This window comes from Betta splendens, chromosome 19, assembly GCF_900634795.4.
Source record: "Betta splendens chromosome 19, fBetSpl5.4, whole genome shotgun sequence".
NCBI lineage: Eukaryota > Metazoa > Chordata > Actinopteri > Anabantiformes > Osphronemidae > Betta > Betta splendens.
In genome coordinates, this window is record NC_040898.2 from 107,074 (window position 1) to 134,432 (window position 27,359).

General features: G+C 42.5%; 1 long non-coding RNA gene across 1 annotated transcript; it reads right to left on the bottom strand.

The window, feature by feature from the left end:
• Nucleotides 1–8,248: 8,248 nt before the first annotated feature.
• LOC129603440 (uncharacterized) lies at nt 8,249–10,219 on the bottom strand. Its single transcript, XR_008693295.1, has 3 exons — nt 9,646–10,219; nt 8,623–8,724; nt 8,249–8,387 (listed from the first exon to the last, which is right to left on the bottom strand). It is a non-coding gene; the product is annotated as an uncharacterized LOC129603440 (long non-coding RNA).
• Nucleotides 10,220–27,359: the final 17,140 nt, after the last annotated feature.

The window sequence follows — 27,359 nt, forward strand, 5'->3', positions numbered from 1 at the left end:
TAATGAAGGTTTTCCAATTGTCGTAGATTTTACGTAAATAACCGTAATAATCATAGGAATTTGTTTTACAGCAGTTGTCGATCGTAATTTTGACAGGACGCCAGAAATCAGCAGATCTACAGCGACGCATTACAGCAACATGTTTGTTCCTACGTGTTTACTCTGTGTCTGCAGAACTGCAGTTTGACTTGTTTTGACTGTGCGTGTCATTGTAACTGAGTGGCTGAGAGCACTTATTCGACCCGTGTACGTTTCAACATTTTCATTTCCCATCCGTCCATCCAACCACTTTTACCGGCGTTTTCGTTTCTTTCGATGAGCGGCAAACGGATTTTAATCAAAGCACCGCCTTACAAACCAATAAAACAGGCAAAAATATTTGTTTTTTACAAAAAGACACGGAATTGGAGTTAATATGTTTTTATTGTTTAGAGACAAACGGAAAACAAAAAGTCGTTCTATCGTTACCTCTGCTTATAATTTGGTGGCGACATCAACCTCTTACACAAACACGTGACGCGTTTCGGAGTCATGTGTCCAGACAGAGAGTGACCAATACACAAATGTGTGGATGTGCAAATGCAGGCTACGAGAGGAACGGTGGAGTGGCGCACTAGATGTAGCGAGAATTTGTTTTGACTGTGCGTGTCATTGTAACTGAATGAGTGGCTGATGTGACTTATTCGGCCGTGTATGTTTCAAAACTTTGATTTCCCACCCGTCTATCTATCCCGAATAAAAGCACCGCATTACACACCAATAAACCGAACAAAAATATTTTTAACAAAAACACACGGACTTGAATTTAAAGCTGTTTTTTTCGTTTAGAGAAAAACGAAAAACAAAAAACCTCTGCTTTTAATTTTTAATCGAAGCTCATCCGTGGATGGGTCGCGGGGCAGCAGTCTTAGCAGAGAGCTCCAGACTGCCGCTCGAATGAAACACGAGATCAAATGATATGTGATGTGTTTCGTACTCAGATGACTTGAATCTGAGTTCGACCAAGCTTTTGTTTGTCTCATGTTTGCTCACAGTCGCAAAGGCAAACATCTCATCCCTCCCCTCCCCCGCAGAGCCGCATAGACATGCTAATGTGTTGCTACTACTCGATCAGCAGGTGAGAAATACTTCAGCTTCAGGACAAAGCTCCGTGAGAGACTGGGCAGCATCAGGTGGCGTGATCAGCTGCAGGTCTAAGACTCATTAATGCAGCAAGTAGTTTGTTCTACATACGTTTACTCTGCAAAAATAAACGTATGTATTTATCGTAGCTTTCTGGTCTAATTTATTTGTAGCACTTCGACATTCGTTTAAAATATGCAGTGCATTTTAAAATGAAAATACTATTATTATTATTTATTACCTTTATTGTAAACACAGTATTAATTGCACAATATGGATTGGCGAAGATTTGCGCTTCTTTCATAATAATCATGGATAATCAAGGAAGAAACTGCAGTTCATAGATGTTATTCAGGCACGGTTCGTAAAGATTCAGTGTTTTTCAACTGAACTGTCAGCCAAGGTACGTGCATTATCAAATGAATGCGCCTGTCAGCGGGGAAGACATCAACTCTATTCAGTCGCTCTTCAGTCGCTGCTTCCGTCACATCATGCCTGTTTATACAGGGTGAAACTCTGCTTTTACAGAGCAGAGTAAGCCTGAATTTCCCGCCTTTCGTCTCCATGGCAACGGCGCAGCTGCCGATTTCACTGACAGGTCAAACTCCTGATGCTCAGTGTAGACAGCAGTTCCATGCTTATTTTTCTGCTTAGGACCTCTGCAGTGGGCACTAGCAAGGGAAACCTTGAAAAGATAAAAAAACGAGAAAGCTACATCATTAAAAACTGCCGGGTTACGGACTCTGGCTTTCTCAATTTCTTGAGAGACAGCAAAATTTTCCTGTAAGTAAGCTATTTGTGGTGAAAATATCAATATATTTTGTGCTGAGAATTGAATTGTTTTAATTAATTTAGTTTTGCAGTTCTCTCTCTCTCTCCCTCTCTCTCTCAGCCTTATTATTTAATTAAATTGTCAACACAGTCTATTTTGGTCAACACTCTTTCTGTCGGTGCAGGTCGAGCAAAATAGAAGTGCCACAGGACTAAATGGAACAGGTGGAAGCCATGTTGTTCCCCATCTCACCTCTGGTGGCTGTAGAGGACCTCGCCAATTCAGCCCCAGAGCTGTTTTCCTTAAGTGGAAAAATTGTAAAAGTAAGTATCTAGACCTAATCATAAAATACATTGTGCTACTAATGCTATTTAAAAAAAAAATACTTTTTGTCAACTTGTAGTTGAGCCAAATCATGTGTAAAGGGGACAATGTGCCATTGCGGGAGATCACAATAAATAATTCCATGGGAGAAGAGGTCCCACTTGCTATGTGGAGGGAGTGTGCTCTCGAAATACCTGAGCTGAACAGGCATTATACATTCAGCCACCTCCGTATGATGGATTATTTATCATACGGCAGAAAATGCTGCTCCACTGTTCACACCAGGATAACCGTAAGTTGCTTTCTTAAAAGGTTTAATCTTTGTTTTGAAAGCTGAATGTATGTACTTCTCTTATTAACTTCTCCCTCATTTAAATCCAGTGTCGGTAACCCACATACGGTACATTTTTTACCTTCTATCTTCAGGTGGCTGACAATGAAGAACAGGTGCAGGTAGAGGTGAAAGGCCTAGGGGAAGAAAACGGTTGTCTGCTCCTGGTCACCGAAATGGGAAAAGAGGTTTCCATTCCCAAGGAAGTGTGGAATGGAGAAATCCTTGAGTTACTGAAACACCTCCCCTTTTCAGTACATGTGTTTATGAAAGAAGGGGTTCCGAGTCAATGGACTGCCTGGATCAGAAGAATGTAAGTCTTTTTAAATTTTTTTAATATAGTTTAGTAAAATACATTGATTGTTGTTAGTCATATGAACCCATTTTTTGATTTCTTCAGAAAAGACCTGCCATCCACCTGTACCTGTACCTGTTCATGTTCTGCAAATCTTCAAACATATTATATATACACATACATGCATGCATGCGCACACACAGACGCACACTTTACATTTTTTCTGTATTTTTCTGAATTGTATAAATAAAGTAATTTTCTTGTAAATTATCAGTTTTATTATTACGTAAAGTAAAGTTACATACAACAACATACCAGAGTGAAGTAGTATGCAAGTGGACCACATTATCTAAACAAGGCCAGTAGAGACAGTAGAAGATGCCCAGGATAGAATTAGGTGGAAACAGATGATTTGCTGTGGCGACTCCTGATGGGAAGAAGACGATGCAACAAAGATGAAGATGATGAAAAGGAAAACAAGAACAGGCATAATATAGGTATAATATGTCACAGCCAAGCTGATGTTTTACCACAGATGTCACATGACCATGAGAATGAAGAGGAGTTTTTGTGCGTACCAGGCCTATCTCATGTTGACTATGTAGGTGAGTCAGGTCAGGATCCCATATGTGTGCTTGCATCTCGCAGTCAAGCTGCTATTAAATATGGGTATACCAGAAACAGCCAGTGTACCTGCAACTCTCTTATTTTTCTTGCCTTCTTTCATGAGAATGAACACGTTACCAGTGCAGATCTTGACCATGTTCTGGATAGTGGTAATGCATTGTACAAGAAAACCACAAAAAGGTTCCCTAAAAGTAATCACTTGTGTGTTGATGAACTGCCCACAAGAGTACCTGCACGACAACATGTGTACAAAGTGACCAAGCGACTTGCCACGTACGGCAGACTGAGAGAACCTTTGGATGGATCTTCAAGTTCATTCTTAGACCTACAGGCAGGACTCAGCTGTTTGTTGACAGATGTGCAGTACGCTTTGCTAATGATGAGTCAATTATGTATTGCAGTGTTCAGAAACAGGTCAGGCAAATATGGTTTCTTTGATCCTCATTATAGAGGAGCTAATGGTTTGCCTCGTGCGGTTGTGTGCACCTCAGGTACATCTGTGATGCTGACATTTACACGTCTCAGTGATATGATTGACAGGCTTTTAAGGTGTCATGAGATTCTAGGCACACCATTCTCAGGTGTTTATGAACACCTCTGGAGTTTACCAGCATGCGCATGACCAACCTCCCTGATGGAATAGCAGGAACAAGCTGTACAGCTCAAAGTGGTGCTTCATCTTCTGCAATACTTAATGAAGCTAATAATGCTCTACCACCAATGATTGATGTCATTGACGTTTCTGATGTGTCACAGGAAATCTTAACACAAAACATTGCTGGATCATCTGCTACAGTAGATGACAATGATGGTGGATTGGATAATGCAAGGTATCAAAATGTGACAAAATGGTTAAAATGTGACAAAAATAGAAGACAGAAATTAAAAAGGAAAACAGCGCAGACTTCAGATAGACAAAAATCACAGGGCAAACTAAAAAAAATAATTGATTCCAAACTTAAGAGAAGGGAAAGATTGAAACAACAGTACAAACAAGACAAAGAATACTGTTGTGTATTTTCTTTTCTTCAACCACGGCAGAGATTTCACACGAACTCAACTTTGAAGTTTAAATCAATAGCATACAGATTTAAATCTAGATCTAAAGAAAGCTCCTTTTTGACTCATCATACTGCATCATACAGATGGAGCGGCAAATTTTCGTTGCCTCGTTGCTGCAGGATTTCACACTGATCTTGAGAGAGAGAGAGAGAGAGAGAGAGAGAGAGAAAACAGAAATGAGCGTCTTAAATGTAAAGTAGTTTATAACTGAACTTAAAGTTATTAATGTCTAAGCAAGAAGTAGAAAACTACAGCTGTTATGAATACAATGCCCTTTAGTCAAACATTCAGTCAACATCTACATGGATATTTTATTTGTTTTAATTATACTGTATTGTATGTATTACTGTATTGTAATGTTTAGCTCTAAATTTACTGGCATTTTTTGACAACTGACAAAGACCAAAACCTTCCTCAGTCTGAGGGAAGTTCCATATTATCCTCCAGTTTGGCTTCACTTTACACTTGCAAAGAACTGGCTCGTTATGTGAACAAAAGACACAAAAGTGAGTAGGTGTGATGAACCCTCCCCCAAGAAGCACACCAGACTGAAAGAGTTGACATGACTCAACTTCCACACAACTTCACCTGAGCCATGAAAACCAGATATATTTGTAAACTGCTTAAAAAGAAAATTCTTCGTGGATCCATAACTTTAAAGGTTCCACTCAAATCAAGGCTCTGTTAACATAATGCTGTATGAAGGAATTTAGTTACTGTCCATACAGTAGGTCTCCCTCAGAGGACCAACAGCCTAGTGGTTAAGGCACAGAAGCTCCCAGCTAGAGACTCCTGGTGTAAACTTGCCTCTGGTGTCTTTCGTTTACCACACAAATTCAAGTGACACAAAATACAGAGATCTGCATACATATGTGTTATGAGTTATGCCAGCTGATATTCTTTCAGTTCCATGTCATTTTAGTCACCTTTTACTGCCAAATGTCACTGCAATCGGCTGATTGTGACTGCTCAATAATTTTCAAGTTAACTTACAGACTTTTCTTAAAGCAGAAACATTACCAAAAGTGCAAGAACCTTCAGTCTGAGTAAAGTTAGGCACTATCCTCTATTTACAATAGGCTTCACTTCACACCTGTAAAGAACTGGCTCATCAGTTGAACAAAGGACTGTGAGAAGGTGTGAAGACCATGTCCCCCATGAAGGACATAACGTAGAAGCTCCTTGAGAAACATTTCTGCTCTAAAAGAATGTAGTGACCCAACTTTCAGACAACTTGGTTTAGAAAAAGGTCAAATGAACTGGACGTTTATAAAATCTGTAAATAAAACTTGTTAAGTCTATGGCTTCAGGATATAAAAGTTTCTTATTTTAAACCACCAACTAACAAAAACAGTTTAATTAAAAACTGTGGGTGAGAAGTTGTGTGCTTTAACCACTAGGCTCTTATAAGTGATGGATGGATGAAGTAGTTCACAAATGTATCTGGTTACATCAGGTAACAGCACTGCAGGACTCTGGTGCTTTGGGGAGAAGGGGGTGGTGTGAAACCAGTCTAACTGGTGCTGTGGATGGTCGTTCTGGCTGAAAAGAGGCTCTCTATTGTTATGTTCATCTAAACTTGATTAGAACATTGAAATGTTCTTTTTTTAATTTAAAACAGCTCCTGAAGCAGGCAGACTGACACACACTACATTCAAGTGAATAAGAATAATATATAGTATGAGAATTTAATAATTTCATTTGTGAAGTCCAACTCAACCTAATACAGCCAGTAACTGATAAACCTCCAGAAGGTAGTTTGGCAGCTGTGGCAGCGTGAGCTGCCAATGGTAATCTATGATTAAAAAAAAGTTAGTACAACATTCAATTCTGAAATGAAGTCAACTTTTCAAGTTTTCTCAACTTTTTAGTTCACTGTTTAGTCAGACTATTGTCTGTCTGTCTGTTTGTCTGTATGCCCTAGCAAACAGTGTAGAACTGACATTATCAGATCTATGTCCTGTTCTCAGAACTGTGCCTATACTTGCTGTTTGACCCTAACTCTACGGGTCAGATACTAAAGCTCCACCTTTTGGTTTTACCCTGGAATTGCGTCTTTGGTGCTAAAATGGGGGTGGCCTCATTAACATTTTTAACACCTTCCCCAGACAGACCAAGGAGGGGGGCTGCTGACAGTCGGCTGATGAGGGTGTGATAAGTGTGTGATCAGCGTCAGAAAGGTGACTGACAGTCGACTGAAATCAGCGAAAATGAACCGCTCCATCTGTATTAAATAGACATGAACTTCAACATTAAAGCTCCCTGATCATACAGCTTTTCACTCTAAAGAATATTGGACTTTAATGTCTCAGTAAGGTCTCTGTAAATTTTCATTCCATAAAACTCTTTAGATCGTCCACACTGCCCCTGTCAATATGTTGTTTTCACTCCCCATCAGCAAACGCTGTGTTTTCTGGGCGTGTCGCAAGCGAAGCTGCTCGCCACACCTCTGTGCGGAAGCGCATACCTTTTTTGTTGTTGTTGTTTTTTGGCTCCATGGATACGAGCCACCGCACGGTTAGGATACTATAGGTGGCAGTAGTGCAACGTTGAGAATACAATCCACCGCCATCCTCCACAGAAGAAGACGACCCACTACAGAACTGCACGACGTTAGCCAGCCAGCTAGTTCGTAGCGTAGTAGAACCATACGTCTACGATCCCGAATCTGACCCTGAAGCTGAAGAGGAGGCTGTTGAAGTCGCCACATTTCGGCTGATGCAAGATGTGTCTCATTGGTAATGTCGCATTTACTTCAATTTAATTGATTTATGTAATTTGCAAAGTGACTAGCGGTTGCTAATGCGTATGCTAAATGGCGTGTGCAGCTTCAATATTCACAACACGACTTACCTGGAAAACTCTCGTTAATAGATAACACTACTTTAGCTCACGTTATACAAATAAATAAGTTTGAGAGCATAGCTGAAATAATAAATACATTTTACATTTACACATTTCACTGTTTTGTCTTACTTGTGCTGCTGCTCTGACATAATTTTATTTAAAAATGTGCATTAATATTTAGAGCAATCACTGCATGACCTTCCTGGGAACAAAAAGCATTGGTTCAAATTATATATTGACCTAACGTATTTTTACTGCTTTTAATTATGTTTTTTGTCATTCTTGTTAAATCTGACAGTAATATGTCTCTGTATCTGAAGTTGTTACAGGTATCTAATCTACAGAGGCTAGTGGGCTGGTGCTGAGGATTCCTAGGGTGAAGAATCTGAGTTGCCATCTCTTCATGCTTGGGTTGTAGATGAAGGCAGAGTTTCCTGATGGATAAAACACTAAAACACTCATTGTATGATGGATGTAAACCACCTGTGGAATAACTCCTTTACCATTTGAGTAAAAATGTGTTTTTTGTGAGTGCAATACTCAAAGAATTTTTTTTAATTTATATATAATTTATATGCTTTTTATTTATGGCCGCTTCAACTTTATAGCTTACCATATTAGAAAGAGAAAAAACATGTAATTTCAATACTATGATTTCCTGAATAAAAGTGTTTTCCCTTCAGAAACAGAGTTCAGTGAAATACATAATAGTTAAAGCCAACTTTATTGTAAACCAAAAAATGCACCACTACTCCAAAGCTAGAACAAACTGTTACCTTCACACTCCAATGTGCAATGTATAGGTTACTGAGTTAATTAAGAAGTCTGGGGGTTTGAGGACAGAAGCTTTTGCAGGGCCTTGCAGACGAAATGCATGAAAGTAGGGTAAACAGGGAGATGTGGTGATCCTTGTTCTCATCACTATTTGGAAGACTGAGCGGAAGCAGTCCTCTACCAGATGGAAGCTGTGGCTGTCCTCAACATCACCTCATCGAAACAAAAAGGTACTGCAATCAGAATTGTAGATTAGTGAAATGTTCATTACTATGTAGGTCAAAACCTTCTCTAATGTAAGAACACACAATACCAGAAAAAAAATTAAACCAAACAAGAGGACAGGTCTGTCTGTGCTAAAACAACAGATAAACAGTTGTTACAATTCAAATATAAAATCTAAACAATATATACCAATTAAAATCTTCTATTGCCTATCTTACTGTTGGTACATACAAACTTACATACCTTTACTCCTGAGCTGGGCAGCAGATGCCTGTGTACCAACAGTCTGCAGTGATTTCTCTGTTTGACAGCCTCCTTGCATGTAGGTAACTGGGATGTGGCTCCCTACAGTATAGAAAAGACTGTTACATTTACTGCAAATATAATGGCTATGGTACAAGCTGTAGGTTACTGACCAGATAAGCAGCAGTTATTGTAGAGATGTGACTAATTAGCAACTAAGCTTGCAACACAACACAGTAATCATTCCAACTAATCATGTTAGAATTTGATAGAACAATGACATAACCCCAAATCACAAGTTGATTTAGGCTCTGACACAGGACGGGGTAATAACAAACACAACCGCGTTCATCTGCAGGTTCTTTTTGTAGCGATTGACCAGCTGTAGCTCTAAAGTGCAAAGGCCTAAAGACATGCTAACGGCTAACGCAACACAAACAGGAGCGGCAGCACGTCAACAGGACAAAAGCTCGATCCACCGCTTCCTGCCTGTCGCCGATCGAAGGCCCATCACACACACACAGGTGCCAACTCAGAGTAGCACATTTGAAAGGGACAAAGGCTCGGTTGACTCACTGTAGCCGTTAGCGACGCTAGCGATTAGCTTGTCTCACACGTGGGTTACTGCATTTTAAACAGACCCAACTAACATATTTAGATATCACAAGTATCAAGCACAAACTTACTACAGCGAGCTAGATCCACCGCTTCCTGCCTGTCGCCGCTAGAAGGGCGATAACGATCAGCTGTTCCCCGCAGGTGTATGTGATTACAGAAAAAGGACAGACGCTATCCCACCGCTCCCTGCCTGTAGCCGCTCGATGCCGTTAGTCATTAGCTTTTCTCCACACAGGTGTGTGGCTGCAGGAGCCCACATGAGCACATTTGAAGGGGACAAAGGCGCGGTCGACTGGCTGTAGCCGTTAGCATCGCTAGCTAGTAACTTGCCCCACACATAGGTTACTACATTTAAACGGACAAACTAACATTTTAAAACATTATAAATATCAAGCATGTACTTACTTCAGTGAGTGGATGACGGACTGTAGGAATAGATCCTTTTTTTCCAACAGGAGCCGTTAAACAAATCCAGCATTGTACGCACCCTCGTTTGAAATGCACATACGTATAGGCAGTGTTTCTGGCACCGGTCCGTTAAAAATAAAAGTGACCCACAAATCCTCACTTGTTGATCCCTTGTTAAAGTGAATAGACTTTGGTGTTGGTTAGAACACCCAAGAACCGAACTATTTCTATGGGAGGACTTGAACGCTGCCGTGCTTGTCTGTTCACGGTGAGTGAGAGGGGGGAAATGGCGGAAGTCCAGTTTTGGTTCGGGATCATTGTGGGGGTGGTGGTTCAGGATTTGCAGGGAGAACTTCCGACCAAGGTGACGACAACTGGGACACGGCCTCAGAGTAGGTCGTGGTCTGTTTTCATTGGGTGAGAAAATTTACGTTTTCAAAATGTGAAAAAAGCAGGAAATGCATTTCTACCGTGCTCAGTGTGTGTATATGTGACCCATAGAGTCATAGGAATGCTCCAAAATGTCTAAAAAGTGGATTTTGCATGATATGAGCCCTTTAAGATAACAAAGCAAAGTTAAAGATTCACAAAATCTGTAGTAAATAGAACAGCTAAGCTCTTCTTTCAGCTCCAACAGGTGATCCTCCCACGCTGCCTGTAAACAAGTACATTCAGTAACAAACCTCACAGTTTTCATTCTACATAAGTGTCCTCTTTATCACAACAGATTATTCACAGACTCCACACCAACCACAGTCAATCATGAAGGTCTTTGCTCTCACGTCATCCAGCATCTGCAATTCAGCTCATGCACGTGCAAATTCAAACATCAGTGTATATCAACGATGCAGCTATGGGCGGCGCTCCGCCCACACCCTATAGCCGTGTTGGTCAGCGCAACCCCACAATATTAGGTGGGTGAGGATTCTTGGTGTAGCTGGAATTGGAATAATTGGACTCTCCACCAGCTCCTTTGGCTCCATCGACTCCTCCTTCGTCCGTCACGGTTGTACTGGAAGCTGTGGCACTGCACCCTCTGCCTTGTCCTCGGAACCTCATCTGATGCCCTGCCTTTTCGCTAGCGACCCAGTTGGCCCAGCTCGCGTTCCCGTAGAACACAGACTCCCTCATTTCTGGACAGTTCAGGGCTCCAGCACACTTCTTCAGCACCATCCTCTGTCCCCCTCAGACTGGTGCTCCAGCTGTGACCTGAGAGCTGATAGCTGAGATGCAGAAAGATCTGCACTAAAGTGCAGCATAACCATCCTACAGAGCTAGGGTTAGGGTTAGGCTGAATAGAACATATAGTTTGCTTTTTGTTCCAGGTCGTCGCTGTAGAAATCAAAAGATCAGAGAATATAAAAACCCACAGTCGTAGCAGGTCATAAGACACACCCTCCTCTGATACTGAAGTAACCTGTGGATGGAGGTTAAGAGTACAGTGGCAGCGGTTCAAAGTGACTAGGGTTTTTACTGCAGTACCGACGCGTCGCCACGGTGCAGCGAGTGCGTCGCTGACTGAAGATTTTTAATCCTGCAGCCGGCTGGAAAAAATCAGGACGCTAGTCTCGTTTTAACCACCAGGTGGCGCAGCGTTGATTAGAAGCCTCCAAAGCACTACAGCGTAACTGAGGTCCGACTGTTCATTTCTACCTGTAACACACATATATTACACCAGACCTATTTTACTATTAAGTTTTTACTATTAAGTATCTGTTGTGTGCTAAAACATGGGGAGTATGAAGGGCAACAACTTGTTGATGGCTTACTTATTTTCTGTTCACAGCAAAGTTATAATTGTTCTGTGTGGTTTAAAACAGGCAGCGCCACAGCAGCAACACATTTTTGTTTCCATTCTCCTCAGCTTTTTCGTGTCTTTAAATAGAAGGCGTCTCTTAAAAATATGTACACACCCACCGCTCTAACATCCGATAAAACACATTGACTTCACATAATACCATGATTATGCGTCGCGGTTTAATTAATATAATTTGAATGTGCAAGTAAAGACGTAGAGCGCAGTCCATCTGCGACTACAGCCGCTTATTTAGGTTTTAAACTTCCACAACTTGTTAATGAATGTTTTCCAATAGTCGTAGATTTTACGTAAATAACCGTAATAATCATAGGAATTTGTTTTACAGCAGTTGTCGGTCGTAATTTTGACAGGACGCCAGAAATCAGCAGATCTACAGCGACGCATTACAGCAACATGTTTGTTCCTACGCGTTTACTCTGTGTCTGCAGAACTGCAGTTTGACTTGTTTTGACTGTGCGTGTCATTGTAACTGAGTGGCTGAGATCACTTATTCGACCAGTGTACGTTTCAACATTTTCATTTCCCATCCGTCCATCCAGCCACTTTCACCGGCGTTTTCGTTTCTCGGAAACGGATTTTAATCAAAGCACCGCCTTACAAACCAATAAAACAGGCAAAAATATTTGTTTTTTTTGAAAAAAAAAACAGAATTGGAGTTAATATGTTTTTATTGTTTAGAGACAAACGGAAAACAAAAAGTCGTTCTATCGTTACCTCTGCTTATAATTTGTTGGAGACATCAACCTCTTACACAAACACGTGACGTGTTTCGGAGTCATGTGTCCAGACAGAGAGTGACCAATACACAAATGTATGGATGTGCAAATGCGGGCTACGAGAGAAACGGAGGAGTGGCGCACTAGATGTAGCGAGAATTTGTTTTGACTGTGCGTGTCACTGTAACTGAATGAGTGGCTGATGTGACTTATTCGGCCCGTGTACGTTTCAAAACTTTGATTTCCCATCCGTCCATCTATCACGAATAAAAGCACCGCATTACAAACCAATAAACCGAACAAAAATATTTTTTAACAAAAACACACGGACTTGAATTTTAAGCTGTTTTTTTCGTTTAGAGAAAAACGTAAAACTAAAAACCTCTGCTTTTAATTTTTAATCGAAGCTCATCCGTGGACGGGTCGCGGTGCAGCAGTCTTAGCAGAGAGCTCCCGACTGTCGCTTGACTGAAACACGAGATCGAATGATATGTGATGTGTTTCGTACTCAGATGACTTGAATCTGAGTTCGACCAAGCTTTTGTTTGTCTCATTTTTGCTCACAGTCGCAAAGGCAAACTTCTCATCCCTCCCCCTCCTTCGTAGAGGCGCATAGACATGCTAATGTGTTGCTACTACTCGATCAGCAGGTGAGAAATACTTCAGCTTCAGGACAAAGCTCCGTGAGAGACTGGGCAGCATCAGGTGGCGTGATCAGCTGCAGGGACACTGGGGGAAGGGGAAACGCGCATCAACACGCAGGACAAAGATCTGCGTTTCTCTGCCTGCTACAGCCTCGGCTGCGTTGGGTTGTTAGTGTCCCTTTCCCCCTTTACCATATGAAATGTGTTCCTACGAAGTTGATCAGCCGCTTTCAGAATCAGAATCTTTTTTATTCCCCAGGTTTGAACAGGGCAAACATTATTTTTATTTACAAAAAAAAATTAATACGTTTACAGATTGACCGGTGATGCTGCACGGGTTGCTCTCAGTTAAAACAGCTGTTTGAAGCAGGGAAAAGCTGTCCTTGTCGATGCCTTGACAATGTTTTATCATCGGTTAGATCTCTGAGCCCCGACTTTTATGTCTTATTTGGATTAAAAAACAAATGTTGAATGTTCTCAAATAATATAATATTGCCGCCCTCCGCGGCTCCCAGTGTTTGTTTTTTTTCATTTAAAACGTGGGTGTTACCGGTGGCCGACCTCTGGTCTAGATCATTCTTATTCACTTTTTAAATTGTAGTAGTACTATAATACTATAACGCGACCAGCGGTTCATGGTCTTGGCGATCCATGCACTAAGTAATACAACGTTGTCATCTCGTGATCACATGATGATGATGAGACGCTGTTTTTCCAATAATTAAAATAAAAAAACTGCTTCCACTCAGACTTGAACCCCGGACAAAAAAAAAAACGTTGTGGCCATGCACGTTTCCACTAGGCCACCCAAGACCTGATCATTGGTTGTTCTACAAGAGGCTATATGACGTAAGCAACTACGATGTTTTAGGACCAAAAGTGGGAGTCAATCGCCACCTACAGGCCAGAAGGACGTAGCACACTCATCCCGCAGTGCAAACCCGGCACTGACGCGGCAGATTTGAAACCCAAACACGGTGGGGGTAGACACTTTTACCGGCTGCCTCTGTAGGATAGAAGTTGGTTAGGAAAGAGGTTAGGAAAGAAAATTAGTTTAAGCGAGATGTTTATGCTGACACAGTTTCTCCACTGCTGCTCTGTGTAGAAAGAAGGGTTGAAGTTGTTAATGTGAGCTTCCTGTGTACAACAACACACTGAGATGCAGAATGAAAGTGGTTAAATCCTCATTATATAAAATCAACAACAATAAAACATCATCGAAACGTGTCATGGTCAGTCCGTAGAGCATACACAGTTTCAGTCAGTCATGTCATGAGCTCAGGGTTTTTGTCGTGCACGTGAGCTAAGAGAAACCTTTTGCTCTATGAGAACTATAATTTAGAAAGGCTAGCCTGTGACCTTGTTCTGCTAAATGAGTCAGCAGTGTCACTCAGGGCCCATCAGTGATTCGGAGTTTGATCTTCTTTGTCCTCTTCTTTCCTGCAATGGAACAACACAGCTTTCCTGCATATATTAATCATCTGTTTCACATAGAAACTTGGTTGATGCATTAAACACCATTTCGTCAAGCAAAGCTTCATGCAATGTTAGTCTATGCGTTTGGCATATTTTTACAAGCTACACACTGAAATGCAATGTTCACAGTACTTTTTCATCCTTCTATTGTCATTGTAACATTTACACTTTCCTTTTCATTCACTCCTTGACTTCCCTTAACTCCTTTTCTTCCTGACATACCCTGCTCCTGTCACTTTTCCTATTCCTCCACAATGAGTCCCGCTGTAAGATCATACTCCTCTGTAGCGCAAGCTATTTACAGTATATACCAAATCAAATTTTGTGCCAACTCAACCCCAACCTTTCCCCCATGGATTAAGTTCACCAACTTGGGATAAAACACAACAGAAACAGAATAGTCCATTCTCACAGCAGATGCCACACACACAAGTTCCCCAGTTACTAAGGACCGACATAAAGCAATAATCAAAAATTTTTTTTACAATACACTTTTCCCCCCTTAATAGACAGATAACTGTCCATTGAATTTGAAGCCGATTAAATCACTAAATTAAGATGGATGGATAAAAGAACACTAGCAAAACCCTTAAAAGTAATTTCCTACACTTATTTATCCTACGTATTTATCCTTACCAGGGATCATCATCAATCCCTGAATAAAACTGAGTGAATTTGAGGATGTCCGTTGAAAGTTGAACAAGAAGGATTAAGCTTCAGTAACTGCTGCAACGACACAAACTAACCCGATTACAAACACAGAGTCACTGCAATGTAGAAAACTTTACTGAATTCAAGAAGCATTGCGGATGCATGCATTAAGTGCCTTCATAAAAAAATTAACGTAGACTAAATAAACTGCATCCTCACAACTTATCAGAAGTGACACGTGGACAATAACACAACCTAGTGAGCTGTTGGAAGCGCAAAGCTATACCCTAGAAATACAAACAACCCCACAATTATTGCTACATCTGATTATAATTCCCCTGTGACTGTCAGAGTTTGTAGTGATAACAAAACAGCTGTGGACGATAACTGAAGTATTGTAACCTATTAAGAAAGTCCATATAAACCCACATACAGTCAAACCTCTTGGAGGATAAAGCACCGTCACTGTTGTTACTCAGTCTCTTCCCCAGACCTCCTCCTTCCATGCCGTAAAGAACACCACAGCCCTGTCACATTTGTTTAAGGGCTGCAGACTGATGACATCTATGTTAACTGTTTAGGAAAAGAATGGAAAGAAAAAATGAACTGAGACCTGGTTTACCCATTTGCTAAATGTGTCTTCTGCTCTGTTGGAATATATTAATGATAGTGATGATAAGAACTAAGTGGAACCTCATCAAAACATGTCAAGGTGATCATTAAAACTGCAGCCTCACTTATTTACATTGTTGCAACAGTTACACCTTGCGGGTTCTGAATGGTTTGGTTTTTCTATCTATTGGAGAACTGGCACAGTAGCAGTGAAAGGCACACCTGGTTTTAGTCACTTTAAGTTAGATGTTTTTTGTAACACATGAGAGCATGATGCATTATACTAGCTTACATATTGTAGAGATCAAACTGCTGTTTACTGTATGAGGGAAACATTTACACTCTCCTCAAATTCCCTTTTTAGCTGATTGACCTCCTCAGATACTTCACTCACTTTATGGTATGTGGGAGGCACTTCCTACAGTGTTGAGGCTTGTCTAGTGAAACTTTCTTACCTCAACATGAGACAACTGTCTACAGTTAGTGTTAGTTGGAGAGATGAAATGAGGCATGTCTCAAAGTCTGGTGCACACAGTCTCTTCATCCATACACTTCACATTCACATTGTTTGTAACACCGTCAACCACTGAGCATCAGGTGAAATAATTTGTCAGCAGAGTGATTGAATTGGGAACTTTATCTTGAAATATTCTCTATACCTTTGTCTTTCCCTTGCCTAGTAAAATTGGCATATTTTTAATCTTTGAATCTTTTGGCAGGTTTAAGGACTAAGTCATTCTCACCAGCCCGACTTGTTTATTTTGTTTCCAAATTTTAGATATTTGTCTGAGTCTCAAAGTACTAAAGTGTGCAGCAAGGTAAAGTCACAGATTCAGAGGCATCTGGTTTTTTGGCTTTTGATGGAGCCCATTAACAAAGTTCATGAATCCTGCAGGTGTCTGGTCCTCTCTAGTAACCAGCTGAGGGGCCTCCACATTGATCAGCGGACCCCTTTGGTCTGGGCACTCCTTGTGAGCCTCGTAGCCAATCAAAGCAATGGCTTCTTACGTGACCAGTCTTCCCACAGCAGTAGCATCTCACGCCTCCTTTGTGGCTGCCTCCTGTTCCTCTGCCTTTGTCTGCATGGAACCCTCCTCTCCTCATAGGAGGTCGTCTTGTCCACCCTCCTGGTAGAATGTACATCACCTGAGGTGTGGCCATGCCTGGTGGTGTAGGTGGGGTCTGAGGCACGCTGGCTGGTTGAGCAGAGACCATCCTCGTCTCTCTTTTCTCCCCCTCTTCCCGCTGCTGCTAGCGTGTTGCTTCTTTCACTGCCTCCTTTGCCTGCTTCTGACGCAGCTCAACAGCATGAATCACATGGTCAGTTATTTGTTCTAGTGACAAGTTGCACAGTTCCACAGTGTCAGTCAGATCATTCTGATCTGGTCTTGAAGGCCAGGGCAGATTTTGATGCCCTGCCCCTTTGACCAGCAGAGGAAGTCCATCAGAAACCTCATTTACCCGTTCATCACCCACACACACTAATTCCTCATCTGACTCAACCTACAGTGATCTAACTGCTCTGTCATGCATATCACTTTTACTGCATGGGTTCCAATTGAGATTTTCCTCTGTTTTTAAAAAAACGCCGGGCAGTTCTAACAACTCATCCCTTTCCACTGCCCTGTCTGTCCCTTCTAGATCAGCTACAGGGTGAACTGGCTTCTTTGTCCGTAATGGTTTTGTTTCTTCTGCATCCATCTGGGACGGATCTGAAAGAGACTTAATTATAGAGATCTGATTAAATTGATTATCACAACATTGAGCCGTCTTTTTGCCCATAATTTTAGCACAGTTAATAAACAATTGCAACACTGCATTTTCTCTTTCCCGTTTAAGGCCTCGCTTTACAGATTTGTCTTTTATCTTGTAAAACCCTGCATCTCTGCACACTGCCTCAGATCAAATGTCCCCTCTGAAGGCCAGGGCGACGTGGATTCATGTGTCCGCTTGCTCCATTTGTCTGAGCATTTTTGAATTTCCTTCATCAACACCTTGACTGGAGACATGTTCCCATCCACAGATCTCATTATTGAATATGTACCCTTACTGAAGATATGATTTCAACCCCTAATTACACCTAATTATACTTGTAACTGAACTAATCTAAATCAGTGTTCATAACTGAAGTAAGTTCCCTGTCTTTACAACCCATAGTTAGTGAAAAGCAACATAGGTATTAAACAGTTAAATTGTAATTAGACGCTCTTCCTTTCTGGGTATCTTGGTTTTACCTCTGTTTTAAGCAACTGGCCCGATAATCATTCCTAGTGACCGTTGAGCTGACAAGTTTTGATTTGTTCTGAACAGACGAGTAAGTCTGATGCAAAGATAAACCAAACCACTGCAGAAACGCCCACTTCAAAGCAACTTCTGAAGAAAAATTATTAGCGTCTTATTGGAGCTGATCATGTGCTTTGTTTATGTTACTAGGCTTATACAAAATCAGCGTAATTGAAACCCTTGATTTAACGTGATAGTGATGTCCCATGCTGTGCCTAACCCACATTAGGGCCCACATGGTGGTCTTGCTCATGAGAATGCAGCTGCTACAGCCGCATAAGCAAAGAAAGACCTTTGATATAAATGGAGGAATGTTTATTAACTTTGCCCAAGTAACCTAGTTAACCTAGAACAAGACAAAATGGAAACTGAAAAAGGAAAAAATAGAAGCTAAATCCCACCAATACACACTGAAAGAAAGTATAACCAACACGCTGCAGACCACTACTGGTACACTAGCATGTATATCGCATAAACCCCTTCTGTGGTTCTATTCTCACCTACTGTATTACTAACATTTATTCTTACCTAATACTACTCAAGTACTAATAGTCTATGCATACATACAAAGCTCTGATCTGAAAAGTTGGAGAAACTCGGGGGAGGGGTGAGGCGGAGCCTCATACAGATGGAGGCTCAAAAGTACTTTGTCTTTGTACTTCCAGTCTGATTCTGCTCTTAGAGAAGCACGCGGCTGACGGCTCTGAGCCAATTTAGAAGCGTTAGCATTACAGTAAAATTCCTTCCTCTTCAAACGACGTAGGGGAAAACGCAGTCTAAACCGTGAATCGTTCAGAGGTCAGCCCCCTTTGACCATGGCAAATACCATGGCAGACGAAAAAAATATTAAGATTAACCTCTAGTTGTTACACAGCAGCCGGATGCAGTATCTGAACGTTCCACACACCCTTGATTTAAAATCTTTTTTGAAGTTTAGCTGCTGTCCGTTACAATAATAGTAATAATAGTAACAAGACTAAGGCTTTACTGCAGTCTGCCGACTATGTGTCTATGTTTCTCCAATGCACACTCACACACACACCCACACCCGAGCCTACTGCTAGGACTAGTACGACACACACACACCCTTGAGCTTAATGCTCTGAGCAGTAAAACACACACACACACTCTCTCGGGAGCGTAAACAACAGAAGAGGCACACAGCTGACGCCTCCACACCCAATTCAGAGACCGCGCCTCAACTCCCCCCTTTTTGATTTTTTAATAAACAAATCAGCCCCGGTCTTCACACACCGTGACCAGTTTGACCACTCTCAACCACAGTGCGGACACGTCGTCACAAAAAATGCACTAAAATACTCAGATTACATCAAAATGATTATTAAAGTACAAAGAAAAGTGAACACAATATAGGACAATAAAATATGTTAAAGTATTAAACAACACCCAAAATTAAAACCCAACTTTGTGTCGCCACCTGGCACCAAGCCAACAGCTCCCCCCAACTATCTGAAAACACACACGTATGAGGAGCGGGGATATGTCTCTTGTCACACACAAACACACACTCACTCCCCCTGCCTCCTGCTCTCTTTTCTTCTCTCCCTCACACACACACACACACACACACACACACACTCCTTCTGCACCATAGGAGTAGGGGAGCCGCTGTCAACCCAGCCTACTCAAATTTAAATCAGCAACAAGCAACTATTACGCCGTTTAACTTCACATACGTATATACACAAAAATACTCACTTGATTAAACTTTATACATTATTGCCAGCGCACTTCTTCTTCATATGCATAACAAATAAAAGCGCTTTTACCGTTTTCCCTATGTATAATTAATCTCTCAGGCCTCACAACTCGAGAAAATCTACACTTGGATTGATCAGTCCCAAGCTTAATGTAGGTCTCCTCATACACACATAAAACTACAGTGCCTAAAACCAAAATTTGATTGAATGTGTAGCACAAGGTCACACTCTATTTCCTAATGCACTGAGCCCGCATCGTAACCTGACGCTTGTTACACACACACCCCTGTAAATTTGGTACACGCTTTTGAAATGGCATAATATAGCTCCTACCCTATGAAAGAGTAAATAGAGTGTCCAGTCCAGTGAAAAAATGTGCATATATTTTGCCACTTCAGCGTTGTTGGGCCAAAGCCATCGGCATCAGTTATGGTACTTACACAGCCTTTATATATACTTTAACCAAATACAGACTTCAAAGCCCTTAATATTAGAGTGTCCAATCCGCATGTGCCTTAAGTTAACATTTAAGTCAACGTTTAGAGGTCAATAGGCCATGTCATTTTTCCCCACAATAAAGGCACAGCACACAAATAAAGCAGTTGGTTAGTTATATTTATATACAGCAAATTATACAAGCAAATTCTCTTCTGCCTCTTTTTGCTTATCCCTACACAGATAATTTTCTCGAAATAGCCGAATCAGAATTTAGAATTTTCTAATGTAACCAACATTTGCCCACACTGCCCCCAACACAGAGAATCGTCATGTAAGAGCTTAAGCGCATCTCACCTGTGGCCGTCTCGGGCACCTGTCGGCTCTAGACCCAGCTATTTCCTGCCTGCTTGGAGTGACGCCAATTTCGGTCGTGCATTTTCTTTTCTTCAACCACGGCAGAGATTTCACAAGAACTCAACTTCGAAGTTTAAATCAATAGCATACAGGTTTATTATATGACAAATTAAAACAATCAGATAATGATTACAAAAGAGTAATAGCAAGAGAGGCAGAGACCAAATTCAGCTGCTTGCTCCTCTGCAGAGAGAACTGGGAGGTCGGAAAAGGTCAGCTGTGTGCTACCAGCGGACCTTCTGCGAAGCGCTCTGAAAACCCCAGCCTGTGAAGGCCTGCTTTTAACCACCACCTAAATTCTTTCCACACGTCCAAATAAGGACTTGTAGATGTTTTTCTCAGCTACTCAGAAAGTCCTGGTGCTGGGCCGTGTTATCTGTCCAGCTCCCGGATCCATCTGGCCCACCATCAACCTCCTAGTTCCTTTCCCAGGTAGGCGTGACATTTTGAATATTTCCTTAGGAACAGCTCGGATAAACATTGTTAGGCAACAGATTCTGTGAACCCAGTTTAAGCAAACTCTTTAACCCCAGTAACTGAGGACACACATAAACCCATCTAGCCTCTGTATTTCGCCCATAAGCAATGATCAACTTTACTGCTAAAAGTAAATGTCTGTTTCCTGGAGTCTATCCCAGATGCTCCCCAGACAACGACCCTGCCAAACTACAAGGGTTGCGGAACAGTCACTGCATCTTAACCTGACCAGAACAGATTGTTCACTACCTATATAATAATATATGATATGATACATAAATATACTACAAATAATATATTATATGATACATAAATATACTACACTGTTCCACTCCAGAAACTATGCTTTCAACATAACTATGAATCCTACCCGTTCATTTTGTGGTCTGCAAATTAAACTGTGACGGTAGCTTATACAGCACTATAGTGCTGGTGCATTGGTTAAAGATAAAGTTGGCTTTGACTATTGCTGTTTCACTGAACTATTTTTGTATGTATATACCTAATGAGGGAAAACAGAAAAATGTTTTATAATATTTCAGCTTTTATTGAGGTATTGCCAAAAAACAATAATTTAGGTATTTCACAGGTGGTCTAAGTCCAAAACAGGTGCCTTGTCCCTCAGGAAACACTGCCGTGATCCAGACCAGACAAGGTGGGATGACTTGGACTCTTCGCCCCAGAAGTCCATAGCACCAGCTAACAAGACTTCTAGGCTAGATACCTGCAACAACTTGAGATACACACAGACATAGTACTGACAAAAAACAATAACTACATTTCTATTAGTTCTATATTAGCACTTGATATATCATACACCTTACTAAAAGCAATTAAAAAAATATTAGGTCATATATATATATATATATAGAAACAAAACTATGTTTGCAAACCAGAGTTCCCAGGTACATTATGATTAATCTGTAAATAGTAAAATGTTCTAAAGTTTTTTATGAATTTCTGAGATACTGATTTATTCCATGCATGTGTAATTGTCTGATATACTGTATATTAAACGTGTTCTGTAATGAAAAGACATTCAATCATACTGGCTCCAGTCCTGGATCATCAACCATACATGACAGTAGGTTTGGCAACTGGTGTTGCCAAAACAACTCAAAAACAGGCGTCTTGAGGTAAGATTTATCGAAATTTTAATTTATTAATAAAGGTAATAAATACATGCAATATCTTGAAAGCAATAACTGCTGTCACACCATGCCTCTGTAGGCATTCACTGTTTCTACATTGGCACTTAATTACAGACAAATACGGCAAAATATAAGCTGCAGCTGAAGATCCTATTATGGAAAAATAATTTTCACGCAGCAGCAGAACGAGAAAGAAAAAAGCATGTAAAAATGAGTTTATATTAGTTTATCAAGCTATGCTCCCAAACAAGCTGTAGCCGTGTTATGAATATTCTGTTGTATTATTTCAGGCTGCTAATTTGCAACCATTAGTATTAGCGTTAGCAGCTAATCAAGTTAATTCCCGCAGCGGATCACGGCTATGCGCTTTCTCAAAGGGGTGTGGCGATCAGTTTAGCTTCCGACACACTCCGAAAATAGAGCTATGTGGAGGAGAGCTTAAAACACACATTTTCAGACGGGCCGTGTGGGCAATCTACAGCGCTTTTTGGCATGAAAAGTTACAGGCACCTTACTGAGTGTCACGATCTGTACTGTTTCCTGTTTTACTTTGAAGGACTTCCTGTTCATACCACATCTCAGCTGTTTTCTCCGTCATTACCGGTCCTCATTATACACACCTGTCTGTAATTAGTAATCCACCCCAGTATATAGCCTTCACCTCTTACACACTCGAGTTGCCAGATTGTTGAGTTCCAAGACCACTTTCCAGCGTTTCTCGTATAGCTACCTTGTTGCACGATCCTGTCTGAACCTGACCGCCGATTCCTGCTCACACCCTGTCTGTAGCTACGCCTGGAGATCTTGGTATCGTTCCCGATTGTCTGACCACATTTTTGTCTAGCCCTAGTCTGTACGTCTGCCGAGCTCACCTGTGTACCGAACCCTGCATGTTTTCTGGTCCTGATCTGGCCTGCTCCCTTTGTCCCTGAGAACTGTGACTTCATGTGTATGATCCAGATTGCCTGACTAGGCCTGGACAATTAAAGCTGTTTATTAACCCAACATCTCGTCTGCACTGTGCATTTGGGTCCGACATCTGCCGCAGTCTGACACTGAGACATCAAGGTCCAATTCTTTGGCAATGTGGAGCAAGATAAAAGCGTGTGCATGGACCTTTAATATAAGAAACTTTTAAATCCTGAACCATAAAACATCCAGTTCATTTGACCATTTTCTAAACAAGGTAGTCTGAAAGTTGGGATACATTCTTTTAGAGCAGAAATGTATCTCAAGAGCTTCTACATTATATGTCCTTCATGGGAGACTTGGTCTTCACATCTTCTCACAGTCCTTTGTTCAAATGATGAGCCAGTTCTTTACAGGTGTGAAGTGAAGCCTATTGTAACTTGCCTAACTTTAATCATGGTAAAGGTTCCTGCACTTTTTACATGGTAAAGATTTCTGCACTTTTGGTAATGTTTCTACTTTAGGAAAAGTCTGTGAGTTAACTTAAAAATTGTTGAGCCATCACAATCAGCCGATTGTGGTAACATTTGGCAGTAAAGGTGATTGAAATGACACAGAACTGAAAGAATACCAGCTGGCATAACTCATAACACATATATGTATTCAGATGTCCTTTTTATTACTGGATATGGTGGATGATGATGCTGATTTCCTGCTGTACAACCAGGCGAGTCGATGTCTCGCTCTGCCAATGATCAGATACCGCAGGGTATCTGATCATTGGCAGAGCATAGCTGTTTATTGCCCGGGATTTGTTCTTGCCATTGAGCTGGCTTCTTAGGACTTGCCTTACTCGTTGGAGGTATTTGGCTGTTGCCGCATTCCTTGTTGCCTGTTCAAGGTTGCCGTTTGCCTGTGGTATTCCAAGGTACTTGTAATTGTCCTCAATGTCTGCTATTCTTCCTTCTGGGAGTGAGACCCCTTCTGTGTGGATTACCTTGCCTCTCTTTGTCACCATCCTCCCACATTTCTCGAGTCCGAATGACATCCCGATGTCCGAGCTGTAGATCCTGGTGGTGTGGATCAGCGAGTCGATGTCTCGCTCACTCTTGGCGTACAGCTTGATGTCATCCATGTAGAGGAGGTGACTTATGGTGGCCCCGTTCCGGAGTCGGTATCAGGATGCCAGGTCAGAGGGGAGGTTTCACCATCTCCCCAACCGGAAATTGGGTACGAAGCCCCAATAAGCACAGATACGCTGAGCGAGGCAGCAACTGACCTGAAAGATAAGATCATGGCGAGATTGAACAGGCAACCCCGAACCCCACTACAACGGCTAAGTGAAGTGCCATCAGAAAGTCTCATGGAAGATGTGAATGCAGCATTGAGAGCGATCCCTACCCCAACAATCACAGAAACCAATGAGCTGATATACGCTTCAGCATCAGTGATCCTAGAGGTGCTTGGATATAAGAGCAACCATGGGAGCCATGAGAAACAATACCCACCATGGAAACGAAGGTTGGAGGCAAAAATCAAGGCAGCTCGGAGGGAAGTGAGCCAAATGACAGAGGCCCAGAGAGGTGCAATGAAAAGACCGATGCCCAAGAGGTACAGCCAGATGCCCATACCTGAAGCACTCGAAACTGCCAAGGAAAGGCTACAAGCCTTGGCCAGCCGCCTAAAGAGATACACCAGAGACAACGAAGCCAGACAAATAAACCGGCTGTTCGAAACACAACCTGCGAAAGTGTACTCTCAATGGCAGGGTAATAACAGCAGAGCAGACCCACCAAGGCTGGAAACTGAACAGTACTGGAAAGGGATATGGGAGAGGGAGGCATCACACAACAGTGATGCACAGTGGCTGGTGGATCTGAGGGAAGACCACAGCAACCTCCCTGAACAGAATCCAGTGACTATCACAGTGGCACACATCCAACATAGAGTCTCAGGTATGAAAAACTGGACAGGACCTGGCCCTGACATGATCCATGCCTACTGGCTAAAGAAGCTCACTGCAACCCATGAGCGCCTGGCAGCACAAATGAACCAGCTGCTAAGGGATGAGACTCACCCTGAATGGCTGACCGAAGGGCGAACGATCCTGATAATGAAGGATCCCTCAAAGGGTACAGTCCCATCCAACTACCGGCCAATAACCTGCCTCTCCACAACATGGAAGCTCATGTCAGGCATCATCACAGCTAAGATAAGTGGGCACATAAGTCAATACATGAGCGAAGCACAGAAGGGTATTGGTAAGGATACCAGAGGAGCCAAACACCAACTCCTGGTAGACAGAACAGTCGCCCAAGACTGCAGAATGTGACACACCAACCTGTGCACAGCCTGGATCGACTACAAGAAAGCCTATGACTCAATGCCACACACATGGATCACTGAATGCTTGGAGCTGTACAACATCAACAGAACTCTAAGGGCCTTCATTGCAAACTCGATGAGGTTGTGGAGAACCACCCTTGAAGCCAATGGGAAGCCACTTGCCCAAGTATCCATCAAATGTGGCATATACCAAGGAGATGCACTGTCCCCACTGCTGTTCTGCATAGGTCTGAACCCCCTCAGCCAAATAATAAACAAGACTGGCTATGGATACCGACTCCGGAACGGGGCCACCATAAGTCACCTCCTCTACATGGATGACATCAAGCTGTACGCCAAGAGTGAGCGAGACATCGACTCGCTGATCCACACCACCAGGATCTACAGCTCGGACATCGGGATGTCATTCGGGCTCGAGAAATGTGGGAGGATGGTGACAAAGAGAGGCAAGGTAATCCACACAGAAGGGGTCTCACTCCCAGAAGGAAGAATAGCAGACATTGAGGACAATTACAAGTACCTTGGAATACCACAGGCGAACGGCAACCTTGAACAGGCAACAAGGAATGCGGCAACAGCCAAATACCTCCAACGAGTAAGGCAAGTCCTAAGAAGCCAGCTCAATGGCAAGAACAAATCCCGGGCAATAAACAGCTACGCTCTGCCAGTGATCAGATACCCTTCGGGAATAATAAGGTGGCCAAAGGAAGAGATACAGACCACAGATGTTAAGACACGAAAGCTCCTCACCATGCATGGAGGGTTCCACCCCAAATCCAGCACCCTGAGACTGTACGCTACCCGCAAGGAAGGAGGCCGAGGACTAGTGAGCGTGAGAGCCACTATCCGGGATGAAACATCCAAGATCCATAAGTACATCAAGGATAAGGCCCCGACAGATGACGTGCTGAGTGAATGTCTCAGGCAGTGGAGAACAGAGGATGAGATGCTGGAAGAGGGACCATCATGGGAGGACAAGCCCTTGCACGGGATGTACCACCGGAACATAACTGAAGTGGCTGATCTCAACAAATCCTACCAATGGCTTGAAAGGGCTGGGCTGAAGGACAGCACAGAGGCACTCATCCTGGCTGCACAGGAGCAGGCCCTGAGCACCAGAGCCATAGAGGCCCAGATCTACCACACCAGACAAGACCCAAGGTGTAGACTGTGCAAAGAGGCCCCAGAGACGGTCCAGCACATAACTGCAGGGTGTAAGATGCTGGCAGGCAAAGCATACATGGAACGCCATAACCAAGTGGCTGGCATAGTATACAGGAACATCTGCGCGGAGTATGGACTGGAAACCCCAAGGTCAAAGTGGGAAACACCTCCCAAGGTGGTAGAGAATGAGCGAGCCAAGATCCTGTGGGACTTCCAGATCCAGACTGACAGAATGGTAATGGCGAACCAACCAGACATTGTGGTGGTGGATAAAGAGCAGAGGAAAGCCGTAGTGGTGGATGTGGCAATACCAAGCGATGGCAACATCAGGAAAAAGGAACATGAGAAACTAGAGAAATACCAAGGGCTCAGAGAAGAACTGGAGAAGGCTTGGAAGGTGAAGGCCACAATGGTGCCTGTGGTGATCGGAGCACTAGGGGCTGTGACCCCCAAACTGGAGGAGTGGCTACGACAGATCCCTGGAAAAACATCCGAAATCTCAGTCCAGAAAAGTGCAGTCCTAGGAACAGCAAGGATACTGCGCAGAACCCTCAAGCTCCCTGGCCTCTGGTAGAGGACCCGAGCTTGGAAAGTGGATGAGACCACCCGCGGAGGGTGAGAATAGAGTGTGTATATATATATATATATATAAAAAACTCTATTCTCACCCTCCGCGGGCCTGCCAGCATCTTACACCCTGCAGTTATGTGCTGGACCGTCTCTGGGGCCTCTTTGCACAGTCTACACCTTGGGTCTTGTCTGGTGTGGTAGATCTGGGCCTCTATGGCTCTGGTGCTCAGGGCCTGCTCCTGTGCAGCCAGGATGAGTGCCTCTGTGCTGTCCTTCAGCCCAGCCCTTTCAAGCCATTGGTAGGATTTGTTGAGATCAGC